The sequence below is a fragment of the Plodia interpunctella genome, chromosome 25, assembly GCF_027563975.2.
Source record: "Plodia interpunctella isolate USDA-ARS_2022_Savannah chromosome 25, ilPloInte3.2, whole genome shotgun sequence".
Lineage (NCBI taxonomy): Eukaryota > Metazoa > Arthropoda > Insecta > Lepidoptera > Pyralidae > Plodia > Plodia interpunctella.
Genome location: NC_071318.1, coordinates 3569628 through 3582611, shown reverse-complemented (window position 1 = coordinate 3582611; position 12984 = coordinate 3569628). Strand labels below are relative to the sequence as shown.

Here is a 12984-nt window from a genome sequence, read left to right as displayed (position 1 = left end):
CTATTGTATAATAGCATAGCCTATAAATGAGCTCGTTCCGTTCTTTATATAAGACACTAGCTGCGCCCCGGGGCATTACTCCCGTTGGAATTTCGGGATAAAAAGTACCCTATGAGTTATTCTAGGTTATATTCTAACCTTATACTAAATTTCATAACAATCGGTCCAGTAGATTTTGCGAGAAAGAGTAACAAACATACAGACACACATACACACATACATCTTCACAAACTTTAGCATTTTTAATATTAGTAGGATAAGTTAAATAATTATTTATTTAAGCCGTTACGTGTCCCACTGTTGGACAAAGACTCTCCATTCGATATAGTTATGTGCTCTCCATTGTTTCTATTTGTCCCTGTCCTGTGTTCTCTAAAAGTTCTAGTTTTTTCAGTACCTGTCCAACTGGTCATTTAAACAATATTTAAGTAGATTTAATTATTTACTGCCACCATTAGAGTTTAACATAGGTGTCATAGTGTTAATAGGGAAAAAGATTATGATTAGTGTTAGGGCAATTAACTAACCTATATCTTTGCTTAGGATAAAATAAATATATGTTTATCCGCACTGCAAAATCAAAGACTTCTAGAAGTCAGAGCTTGGTTAAAAAACACATCACAGAGGTCGTCAGGCTGTTGCTGTGTTGTACCAAAAGCCATTCTGAAAACGTGTTAAGTTTCTATATTTGCCATTCCATTATTACTACATGAAGTTCTTCTAAACTATAAAAGATCACAGACAATAGTTGTAGGTAAGGGTATTTAAGTGTTGGTATCAATAAAAAAGTTTTGGATTTCGACTCTAATAATTGCATAATTTCCAAACGTTTTCTAATTGTTTCTTCGCAACATCATCAGATCAGCATCGGTACTAGAGTCTGATTTCTTACTGATTCTTTTCCACTTCGAAATTGATCGGCTCAAGGAAGTACTTTTTGGATTGGCCCCTTTTGTCAACATCAGGCGCAAACGACATAGTCAGAAGCTTTTCTGTCGTATTATAATCCCTCATCCGTTCTTATTGCACATTTAAAAACCCATGGGAATAATTGAGTGTGACCAAAAAATGTTACTAAAACGAGCTCTTTCGTGCTTATTATTCTTATTTATTCTTACATATTATTAAACAATTATATATTCTTACATATTATTAAACAAAGCCATCTGCCGCGTCTGTCTGTTTATTCGCAATAAACTCAAAAACGTCTGCACGGATTTTCATGCGGTTTTCAGCAATGGATAGTGTGATTCCGATTACTGAGGAAAGTTTAGGGGTATAATTTATTGTGTTTTTAGTGGCTAAAGGCTAGTGTTTTATAAATTGTGACATAAAGTGTCTGACTGTATTTGGTTATAACTTGAATGATTTTTTCGAACTTGATAGGTCGAGTAAAATAATATTACACGAATCACACTTATTAATCAGTCAATTTATGATAAGATTTTACTCAAATTTCAAAGAATCCATAACATTCATTTACAGATAAACCACGAGGCAAGCAGATAGTCTATAATTAGTAATGACATCATTAAATTAAAAATAAATGAAAATCAATTTTGAAAGAATTGGTTCGATTCAGCAATTCTTCGTTTGGATTATGTTTATTTATTTATTTGCCTTCGCTCTCAGCTACAGAAATATCAATTAACAGCGAGCACAACATTTCAGTCATTATGTCGAGTATTTGAATAAAGTGACTTCAAATTTAAATATTATAAATTGCATAAAAGCATAATACATTTTAATAAAAAATAAACAATATTTCTTCAGTAGAAAAAATAATAGGTATATCTACAAAATATTTATGAATATAATTCTATATTGTGTTCAAGTTCCGGTAAAAAATATTATTTATTTCAGATTTTGATGATTCATTTCATACATTCATAATTATTTATACAAGATTACTTTGAAATACTTTGGAATACTTATACTTTCAAGAAATTACTTTATCAAAATGACAGTTTATTTTGAGTTAATTATCAGTTTTAAAATAAACTACAAATTTTTTTTTTGAAATATTTATAGTTGAAATAGTTAAAACTAATATGGTTAATCCGTTACTAATGTGATTGCCCTTTTTGCCATTAAACAAGTTTCAGAAGATGTTGACGCTGCTGTGTGCAGGCTGAGGGCATTACTTTAAAACTGCAACGTCATCTAAGTAGGTACTATTATTTGGCCAGTTATCAATTTATGATAACATTCGTAAAGGAGATAGGTAGATTGCTTTCTGAGAAATTACGTATGCAAGTAAGCTGATTACAAATATACATATTAATGGATATATTTTTTTATATACATATAAGGACAAATCAAACAGATTAAGTTAGCCCCAAAGTTCGAGACTTGTGTTATAGTAATACATATAGTTATTTGAAAATAATTTGTCGTAGAAAATGTTTGATATCTAAAGTATTCTATAAATCTAAAGTTTTCAATACTAAGCGAAGCTGCAATCAATAAACTTTCACATAGGTACAAAAGTAATAAAACTTCTGCAAGAGGCACGTCAACAAATGCAATAAGCTGTATAACCAAGGCTATAGAACAAGCCGGCTGTGTGTAGCAAGCGATAAAAATAAAACTTGTACATCGTCTAGGTTAAAATGAAAAGTGCGCTTATAATGATCATGTTCAGTGAAATTACTGGCAACATTCAATTTCTTTCCAAGAAAAAATAAATTGAAACGTTCGCTTGTAAAAAAGTGGAGTTTAGTTATAATTGTTGTCGTCTGCGTATAACGGCATTACATCTCATAATTCTAGGTTTTTATTGAGAACCTGTTTCCGACCTGTTATTTAACATTTTAACCTTAACGGTAATTTCAGATGAAATAAATAAAAAAGATGCAAAAGCTATGTTTGATACATTGCACACAGTTTAATCATTGCAATGGAAATGGTAACAGTTAAACTGAAAACACTCACCTTATAACCCAAAAGTTTCCGGATACAGTTCAAAAACCTCACATAAGCACAGCACGATATCAAACTATATATTACACGAACACTGTTTGTATAGAAAGAACTGTCAGTGCTAACTTTCTACTTAGTTATCACGAATACTGAATTAAAAATGTCCGACTCAAATGAAATTGTATTACTGGCAACACAGAACGTCTTTTTTACATTTGACTCCGTAAAAAACCTCGTGTTTCGAGTTTTAAACGTAAAAGTTTTAAATTTCGAACGCGGCGAGCGTGCTGTCTCATCGGCAGCCGAGAACCATCTGACTCGATCTGGCGTTTGGTTCGGTTGACCTTCGCATAATGAAATGCAACCAAGTGAAGTTAGACTCAAAAGACCGGTTCGCTTTAGGCAAAAGTAGATCTTTTTCTTTTTTCTCTCTCACTCAACGTTTAGGCAATAAGTGTAAGATTAATATCTGAATTCTTTTAATTGGAATTTTGATTTCCCATTTTGCAGACTTTTTAACTACAGGTTTTGTTTTGTTCCCGTGGATCTAGATTGTCGGTGTTTAAGTGTTCGGAGAAAAATATTCGATTCCACTTAAGATAAATTCAGGCTTTAACGCAATTCAGAATTTCTTTTTAAAACGACATGTACACAGTGAAGTAGATGATAATCAATTAGGTAGGTAAGTAACTGCTAAAATTTATTATCTTTTCTTCATCAGAAGACATACCATTTAAATAAATCGAGTAATAATACCTAATAACTTTATCAATTCCTCATCCAATTATAACGTATAATTAATAACTAATGTTAAGGCACCAATAGCATTTACAGAGAGTTGAAGTTAGGCAGGCGGCATAAAACACAGCCAAATCTTTTCCAACATTTCAACGTTTATTTTTCGTGAATCCGACCTTGCAAAAAATCTAAGCAAATTGATGTGGACTTGTAAAAATATTAAAATACAATATCGAGTCATCCAAACTAATTAACTTTATATAAAAAGTACTGAGAAAAGCTTAAATCATGTCATCATGTAAAACATAAATTAAGGTAGAGTTAAAATCTCATTTCCAAAAATTGCAAGTGCGTTGACCCGCGATTACAGATTGCAGTTCCCAATAAATAATGGCTATCGAACTCTTTAATTGGAATTTATTCTGTGTCCTAATTCTCAATGATTTAACCGAAATGTTGCCATGAATTGTGGCGTGCGGTCCCGCCCCGGAATAGAACCACTCTTAAATACTTTATCTGAAATATAATGAAATCCTTCCAATATCAGACAAAATTTTTAGGTACCATTACGTTATAGGCATTGATTCGTAAGATTACATCACACATGGTTTTCCTGGACTTAAAAATAGATGTTTCTATTAAAAATTTGGCATGCACGAATTTTTGCCAATGATTTTTATAGGTTTAAAAAACTAAAAGCAGAACTATTGTGTAAAGGATCACGATTTATCCATAGATTTGTTTTAGTATTTGACCATGTCTAATTTGATAGTTATTTTGACTTTGAACATTGATAAGTAATTATTAAACTCTCTTAGATAATAGGAGTAATGATAGACTCTCTGTGCTCTGTTGTTCATAAAAAAGATAAAGCTTAAGCTAAATATGTGCTGACTCTTTCTGTCAATACTAAATTTTGTAAAGAGCGATAGTGACAAAAATACATTAGCTTCAATGCTTTAACTTTTTATGAATAACAGAGTAGGAATTCTACCTACTAACAAATGTTAGTACAAAAATTTCATAATTAAATAATAATAAAAAATCATTTCGAATGCGAAACAAATCATGTCAAAACGTCGGCCGAAGACACGTTTATGCAACTCAGTGTAATCTCGAATCTAAAAAGCATAAAAGAAATTAAGAATACTTTTAGACTGCTTATGTAAAAAGTCTACATTTATTAATTGGCAGTGAGCAGTTTACTTTATAGTGATTATTAGAGCGAAAAGAGATTTCTTATTAAATAAATGCGGTGATAGTTTATATGTAGATAGCTTAGTAGATCAGTTTGTTGGCACTGCGCTGGTCAAACTTTGTAGATTCGAGTCCAATACAACACATGGTGTAATATTATGTAGGATGCAATCATGCCATATGAATTTTATGTACATATAAACACTTAACTCATTCTATGTATAATATTAAAAATACTCGTTGTGTAGTTTTCAAGATATAGGGACAGACCTCGGGATCCAACTTTTTTTTTAATACTATGTCATGATAATGGTTATATACTAGGTACCTAGATCAGTTTTTTTAGATATTTGTCACATGTACGATAATTTGCAAAGGCGTGCGGTTATTAAAAATTAGTTGCATTAGAAAAGTTATATAATATTATAAGAAAGAAATATGTTGTACAATTTATTGTAAAATGAAAATGAAAATTGATAAAATATTTATTTGCTTTAGCGAAAAGGTACAGTGTGTTTCAGTATTTTTTGAAGCCAATGATTATTAATTTTGTAGAAAAACTATAAAAAAAAGTACCCACACAATCGGAATCCAATCGGAACTCGAGACTTAATTAAACTTAAAAATCTTATTTTTAACATAATACAAAATAAAATTAGACGCATTTAATGCAAATCATAACCTTAAAATATGTAACCTATATTTTATTACTATTCAAATACATTTCTCATGTTTATTGGTAAAAATGTTGTAAAAAAATAAGTGTAATATTAAATAACTGAACAAAATTATACCTAAGAATAGCAAAGGAGATTTTTGTATGAAGATGCCATTTCGGAGATTCGCCTTGACAGTTAAGAAGTTTGGCATTTCCGGTGAACAAACGGTGCTCGCTTTCGTTCTCATGTCGAATGAAAACTTCACATTGTGTCAGTTTCCAGAAAATACTTAAATTGCCAAATAAAGTACTCTCTTCGTACTTTGAGTTTATAAAGGTGAAAATTTGTGAGGATGATGTCTTTACAAAATCAATTTGTGTCAAAAATGATATTATTGTAGAAAACTTATTGAAAAAGATGTATCTTTATATTTGTTTTTATTTGAAGTATATATATTTAAATTTATACAAATGTATTTGTGTTATTATTTTGAAATAGCACCATATCATTCATATTTCGCTCATCAACTCTACCAGTTTGAACATCAAGTTTTGTATAAAAGTTTCCCACCTTAATTATTTACGCTTCCTTAAACACACTTAACGTATTAGGTAATTTATATTGTCCAGTTATTAATGACATCATTATAGTGAGAATCTGCGCAATTTGGTGAGGTATATTTTAGAGGTCAGTGTCACTCTTACTGAATAAGAAAACTATACAACTTTAAAGTTTAAAAAGGTAATCCATTCAAATTTTTTAAACGCACTAAAAGTAGGGACTTCTTAAATACTGTTAGATTAGTACACAAGTGAAATAAGGTTTTCAAGTATAGAATATTCAATACATCAACATTATCATAGTTCAATCTTGTGTTTTTCTTGGTGAATTCTAATAATAGTGTTGCACCTGACAGTTGATAAGACTTTAAATTCCACAAGGGCATTTCAATGAAACCCCTCATTCATTGAGAAGCATCTTGGTTTTAATTTCATAATCCATGTGTTAAAAATCATTTATTTAAATAAATCTACGTTCATCTTCCCACGTTAATATAAAAATGCCTGGTCTACACCTATTGACCGATTTATGAAATTTGGTGCTTAAAATTGATAAAGATCCGAGGCCAAACATATGCTGTTTATTTCGAAATATCAATACCCAAGGGGCTGCAATGCGGGGTTGAAGTTTTTTTAATAAAAAATACACAAGCTAAAATACTTTTAAAAAATCATCTGAATTTTATTTCAACTCTCTCTCGTATAAAATATTAATCATTTTGAACAATTTATTACGATCGAGAAAGCGTAATTTAAGTCCTTAATTCTTATTAATTTGAACATCGAACATCCATTACACCAAATACAAATCATGTTATTGATATTATATAAATTACCTGCAATGCCAGCATCGATTCGTCGAATTCAAAAAAAGAACATTGTTTTACCTTTATTATTTTTTATTATACGCACTGCGATTCGTACTGCGGCCAGTGTAAGTATAAAAAAAATATTAGGGATTTAGGCTCTTGTTTTATTATAAGCTTGATATACGCAACTATATGATCGCAAACGCAACGCAAAAAAAGAAAAAAATTGAAAGACCATGAGTACATACTAAAAATGCAGTCCAAAATAAAAAAAAATCTGTATTAAGTACATTTTTGCTAATATAATTAGAACATATATGTAAAAATCTGATATATATATTTATATTAATCATTGTATAAAATATTGCAATAAAAATATAACTAAATTAAATTAATATGATGTGTTATGAGCACTATTTCTTATAAATAAACTAAAAAAGGGCTATTACGACGAAGATTCGTTGCATGCACATCACGTCACCAACTCAGCTATTGTTGAACGAGAGGCAATACGAAACATAATTCTGTTTCTCTCTTTCACAGACGTCCTTCTATTTCCATCCCTTTCTCTGAGAAAGGATACGGGTAAAGTTTACTTTTTTTTGAATAAATTTACACTTTTTAACGTAAAGAAAGGTCTTCGAACTCAGGTGTAAATGTCGGTAATGTTTAAATTATTTTTTACCATTCGCTGCTGGTTAACCACTGGTATACCATTGTATTAATGTTGGAAATAAAAAGCACTTAAGTAATTTATGGAAAAGTATAATTTTAATTTAATATATAAGGAGGCGGTCCTATAAATTAATTAGTTTATATTTCTATGTGTGTGTATGAAGTACGATAAAGTATTTTTTTTTTTAAAAGGAAATTGAACAACTGATAGAGTTTCAACGGGAATTTATTTAGAGATCCCCAAATAAACGAAAATCACATGTATATTTTTTTTTGACAAAAATTTCAATTTATGTGGACTTAGGTAGGTATATTTTTTTTGTTATCAACTAGGAAACATTTCCTTTACAACTTGCGCCCCTATAGTCAAGAAATAACGTTTAAAATACCCCTAGGTCCTTTCATACGGGTGCGTAACAAGCAATTTTTAAAACTGTGTACGAATTACATGCCTCTAAAATGAAAACGACATTTCTCGTGTAACCATATTTCCTGATTATTATTTAATAAATATACATTAAATATATGGGCAATATACTATATTCTATTTTGCAGTTTAAATCTTACTCGAATGTAAATCAAATAACTCTATCGTCGATTGACGGCAATAGATCCCTACAAGGGATAAGTCCACAGTTGTAAAGTCGACAGCACATCAAGTTACCCTGCATAAACCTCTGTTGCGGCAATAGCGGCGATTTTGCAAAGAATTTGGGCAGGTTGATGTGCTGTTGACTGTACGTGTATGTTTCTTATATTAATTTTTAATTCAAATTCAAATTATTTATTATTCTCAAATACAGGTTTTACGTTTTCGATAATAGAAAAAATAATTCATTTATGTAAATACAAATTATTCGTACAATAAAAAGTTAACGGAACCATCGCAATTTAACTACAATTTCGCTCTTATAAACTTAAACACCGTTACAGGTTTGGTACCAGATATTTTTTAACCGTGGGAGTGGAGGAAGTTAATCGGATGTCACCGTCTTACTGATCCTTTTGCTACTTTTTGTGGCTTATCTTAAACCTGTTCTAACATGTCAGGGGTGTAGCTAGCGCCCCATCACCCGTAACAATTATGAGGGGCTCCCGAACCGATAATAGCCTCTCAGATGGCTAAAAGTTGAAATGAAAAGTACTCTTTTATTGGTTTTCTCAAGGTGGAAAGGTATATATATATATATTTCCTTATTCAAAACTAGCTGCGCCCCTGGGCTTCGCTTCCGTGAGAATTTCGGGATAAAAAGTACTCTATATGTTATTCCAGGTTATTTTCTACCCGTGTACTAAATTTTATAACGAAAGAGTAAAAAATTAGTAGAATTGCATTGTATCTTGTTTTTGGTGCAAGAAAGTGTACCTAATTTTCAAGGAAGACTGCAGCCCAACCATTTTATAACTTACATAACTTTTACAGAACGATTACAATGCAACTCAGTTCAATTTAGGAACTTAAAGTGAATCGCATTCATACAAAAAATCAAATCGATGGTACGAATTTGCGATGCAGTTTAGTTTAGGTCGTAAAATGGATCGTGTTAAGAGATAATGGTAAAACCCCTGACCATGATCGGGAAGAATTATCTTTGTTTCGTGTCATGAGGGAGGGCGCCAATATTTTTTTTATACTCCATACCACTAGCGGCCCGTCGCGGCTTCGCTTGGGTAAAACATAATAAATAATACTCCTAAATCTTCCTCAGGAACCACACTATCTATTGGTGAACACCGCATGAAAATTCGTGCAGTAGTTTTTGAGTTTATTGCGAACAAACAGACGCGGCAGAGAATTTTTATTATGATATGTAAGGAGGCGAGAGAATAAACATACGGCCCACTAGATAGGAAGTCATTGAAGTATATAGACGCCTGCAACACAAGGGTGTTATACGCTAGTCGCCGACTTTGTGGTCTAGGGTCTTTTACCACACTACCACTAAATTAAAACATAACAATGCAAGCATTGCTGTTGGCCGCTGAAATAGATGGGAGTGAGGTACAGTCAACAACACAACAAGTATGACGCGGTAATAATGACGAGTTTGCAATGAATTTGGGTAGGTTGATGTGCTGTTGACTGTACCTACTCGTACAGATGACGTTTACCTATTTGTATCTTGGCCTATTTCTGGTATAATTTGCCACAGGATCGCGAAAGTACTTATATAGCTTCATCACTGGCTGTTGTACCTAAGTCTATACAAAGTTGCAGAGTAATTGGTGGGCGGCTATGATGTCATTAATTGTTACAGATAATGGACGAAGAATTTTTCTTTTTTGTTATTACAGGCCAACATCCTTTCATATTCCATTTTTGTAGACTTTTATTATACAGTTAAACGAACCTGCTGCGTGCGCGCGTAACGATCCGAGTTGCTCTAAGGTTTTTCATGTTATCGCTTTTGTAGTAATATTATTATTATTAATTACTTAATTAAATATATATATATCATCACTTATTGACGTCAAAAAATTACTTAAATCGAGTCTAGTGCCGGCTTCCAAAGCGCGAACAAAAATAAATTCGCTCGAAAGTGGTCGTTTTTATTTGTGAAAAATCACATGTATAGGGTCACAATATTTAAATAGGGTAGTTATCAAGTCCACTCAGATACTTACATACTTTTTCAATTGTTAAAAACAAATAGTGCTTGTATTATAGAGAGAACTGGCCACCTCACATTTCTTCTTAGAGTTAAGTTACTTAAAGTTAGTTAAGTTAAAGAGTACTTACCTCAAGTTTGACAAATAAATAAATTATGAAGGGTTAAGGGTGAAGTCAAGCCATTGTTCCCAAATTAAAAAATGTTGAGAATTTTTTGCCTTCATACTAATACTATTACGTGTCTAGTTTAATAAACATACATTTAAATTTTCACATCTTTAAAGTGCAACTATACAGAATACAAACAGCATTGCTCATACTCAAGCAACAAGACATGCTTTCAAAGCGCATATTGTTTTCTTTTTGGGTCTTTAAAATTTATGTAAAGTACCCTCACAAAGTTGAGGCTTTTGCAGTTGGCAGAGATCTTTATGTGCTAAGGGTGAGGGCACATTGAAGGGAAATTCTTGCATTTATATATCGTCAGTTATTGCGAAAATACATATGCTAGTAAGGGTGGAATTAGATTTTCCAGAATTTTGAATATTTGCATGACAGTTGCACGTGTATTTATGCAAATAGCTGGATGTCAATGTCATAACAAAATCACAGTGTCAAGTGGATACCAGTCAATAAACATTCTTTACTTATTTATAAGAAAGACCAATGTCCCAGCAGTTAGAACATTAAAATATGTGATCATTATTTAGATGTTTTTTCACTATAAAGTAACATGGTCAGTTTGTTTAGCCTTGTGTCTTTCTTTTTTGTTTTTGCGGTGAAAGACAGTACTTGCATTTATGATAGTAGGGTAGAATACTGTTCAATAATAAAACGAAATGACATATCGCAAAAAATCGAACAGTTTAACTTCAGAGCACATTACTTAGGTACAGTTAGCGACAAATACATTTATGTAACTAAAAACTCAATTCACATTTTGTGGTCAAGCAGAAATTACATTATTACGAGCCAAGACTATTAAGATACAAAGTTGTACTAAATTAGTCACATTTTAACATCTTAATGTGACTCCCGCTTTAGAAGACTTCCTAGGACAAACAAAGATCTTAGTTAGAAACTAAAAGTAAAAGGATGTAACGTAGAGCTATTAAAGTAACAGACACGACAAAAAATGAAATTTTTATTTTCATGCTGGGACGAAAGAAAAATATAGAATGTGCCAGTGCTTCTCTTCTGGTTATAAATTGGAAATTATTCGAAAGGCTAGAAAAATTAACACATCAGCCAAATGTTAAGCAAACGTGTAACGGTCATGTATACTTTATTTTGAATGTAAATACAATATACATAGGTTTGTATGTACCTATGTATTTTTGAAACTATTTATCGTAGTTGATATTCATATAAAGAACTGAAAAATATGAGAAACTTTTCCGTCTAGACACGAAAGAAATAAACGAATTACTCGTTTGAAAAAACGTGCTTTGGCGCTAAATTAAGTGATATTTCTAGAATCGATATACTCAAATTCGACCCTCAGCCATGTGGAATACGAATATGAAGTAGTTAAAATATACAAGTTAATAATGGTTAATTTTATTAGCTCTATGGTAAGTTGGTACAATCTCCACTCGGTTACTGCTAATTGGTCGAACGACACGAAAGTGTTAGGTTAGTGCTTGTTTTTTTTTGCTCGAACTACATTGTTTCTTGTGCAGCAAAATGCGATGCTAGTTATACGTTTTATAGATGTACTTGAGCGAATACCGGCTTGGTTTTGTACAGTCACCATGTAGAGGAGTCAGTCAGGAGAGGCAATGAAGGAGTCACAGAGGTTCATGCAGGGTAACTTAATGTGCTGTTGATTGTATCAATCAAATCTTGAAATTTTGCATACATATACTTTAAAATATGGAGGACATAAGGTGCCTTTCATCCCGAAAAATTAAATGTTTCCGTGGAAAATTTACGCTGGCGAAGCCGCGGGTAAAAGCTTGTACCTAAATAAAATGGCACCTTTTCAGGCACCTTTTCGCGTAAAATTTTAGAAGAAATAAGTAGTTTAGGTACACTCTTATGTTATGTACATTGAATAAGTAAAATAAGTAAGAAAGAATATTAATCAAGTCCACAAACAAACTTAAACACGATTTCGTAGTGACGGCTATTGGGTGAGAAGACTCTAGTAATAAAGACACCCGCTTTTATATGAAATCTTCTAATCTTTCGTGTCACATGAGTTTGTATACCAATCTTACATATGTACGTACCCAGTTTTCATCGACCACCATTTGCTACCGGTGTAGGAAAAACATCGGGCTTTAGTAGAAAGTAATCCTACCCCTAATAATCCTATAATAACCTTCAACTAAAGTCCAGATTTGTAAGAACCTGCTTTTTATATATAATTATTTCTCCTGTATTATTTATTAGCTAGAAGAAGTTTGGAGAAGGCAACCTTTCATTAAAATTGACAAGAAAATCGTATGTGTGTTGCATACCTAAATGTAATATCTATTTTCAGTTTACTTTTTAAATATCTACTGTATAAGTATCATTTCATGTTTAATAGCATTCTCACGTTATCCCAAAGGTGAACTGGTAGACAATACGACGACTAGTAGTATAAATAAGTGCAATAAACATAATTAAAAAGTGGTAATTCATTAAATATAAAGTTACGTTTCAGATTTAAATATCGGTAGCAATTTAATCGTTCCTTACAGAGCAGGGCGCAAAGACATCGCGGAAGGCGGGAAAAGCAATACTTGACAGTTGACAGATAATTTGACATTGACAAATTGAATGTAGGGTGCGTTCTATATCGAATATAGAACGGTGTACTTCCA

The 12984-nt window shown here is 31.8% G+C and overlaps 1 protein-coding gene across 2 annotated transcripts in view; it reads right to left on the bottom strand.

Moving 5' to 3' along the window:
- The window catches only part of sano (serrano), a 104915-nt gene extending 101666 nt beyond the window's left edge, over positions 1-3249 (bottom strand). For both annotated transcript variants that reach the window (XM_053764038.1, XM_053764039.1), the window contains exon 1: positions 2935-3249. The gene's annotated coding sequence lies outside the window, so the exon portion shown is untranslated. The remainder of the gene's footprint in view (positions 1-2934) is intronic.
- Between the last annotated feature and the right edge of the window lie 9735 nt (positions 3250-12984).